Genomic DNA, 1,079 nt, shown 5'->3' on the forward strand with positions numbered 1-1,079 from the left:
TTATGTCTGTGAAGGTAAACAGCTGGGAAATAAATCGCATGTTTATTTTAGATCTGTGTGGCAGCAGCAATATACAGTAAATAAATCAATAAATCCACTGCTCTCTTGGACCTGATTATAGCACTTACCTGGAAAAGTCCGATTTCCATGATATGTCACCATTAAAATTTACTAATCATTTAGTACTTTTTAAGACAATATACTTATTAATAAATATCACAATAAACAGTTCCTCCACAAAGTAAGATATTAATACAGTTATTATATAATTACAATTTTATTTTTAATCTAATTAAATGAGTGATGTGCAGATTACTTCATCTAATTAATCACAAATTAATTGCAAAACAATTTTGGCTGAAAAATTACAGAAAGATAAGTCATTGTGTTAAATGAGCAAAACATTAAATAGACATTACAAAGAAGTTGCTTTAGAAAGAAATATATAATAACTATATATACATTTCTTTGTAAGTGGGCAAACGTACAAAATCAGCAGGGGATCAAATAAATATTTTCCTTACTGTATTAGGGGTATAACGGTACACGTATTCTACACATAGTCTTTCGGTTCAGTGCAGGTGTACCGAACAAAACATCAAATTTTTTCAGGAAAGTTAGACAATAAATGTCGTTTTGGCACTCTTTGATGAGGTGTGACAGCTCGCTGTGTAAACGCTTCGGTTCTAACAGCAGCGCGGAGCGCGAGTGAGTGTGATCATTCATCCCTTCCTCTTTCCCTTTAGTTTTAACGTGAAGTAAACATGAATGAACATCTCATGCCTCGTGTAATCACACAATCATTGTTTCACTCGCGGAAAGATGTGATTAAAGCGGCTTTCACGAAGTATTAGACTAGATACTCATTATATTTTACTTTACCTGTTAGTGATATCTTAATCATTTAACGTATATTTAAATAAATCTTTTTATGAAACAAGTTATGACAGCCACTGTGTAAATGATGTAGCGAATCAGCTCAAATGGGAAATATGAATAATGAATCATAACTAGTTATAATTAATTATAAATATTTAGATCCACTGTAAGTATTTACTTGACCTCTCAGGGTCAACTGT

General features: G+C 31.9%; 1 protein-coding gene across 2 annotated transcripts in view; it reads left to right on the forward strand.

The window, feature by feature from the left end:
- wdr11 (WD repeat domain 11) overlaps positions 1-1,079 on the forward strand; it is a 140,106-nt gene that overhangs the window by 117,106 nt on the left and 21,921 nt on the right. The gene's annotated exons all lie outside the window — the stretch shown is intronic.

This window comes from Sinocyclocheilus anshuiensis, unplaced genomic scaffold (genome assembly GCF_001515605.1).
Source record: "Sinocyclocheilus anshuiensis isolate Anshui unplaced genomic scaffold, SAMN03320099.WGS_v1.1 scaffold1938, whole genome shotgun sequence".
In the NCBI taxonomy this organism is placed as follows: Eukaryota; Metazoa; Chordata; class Actinopteri; order Cypriniformes; family Cyprinidae; genus Sinocyclocheilus; species Sinocyclocheilus anshuiensis.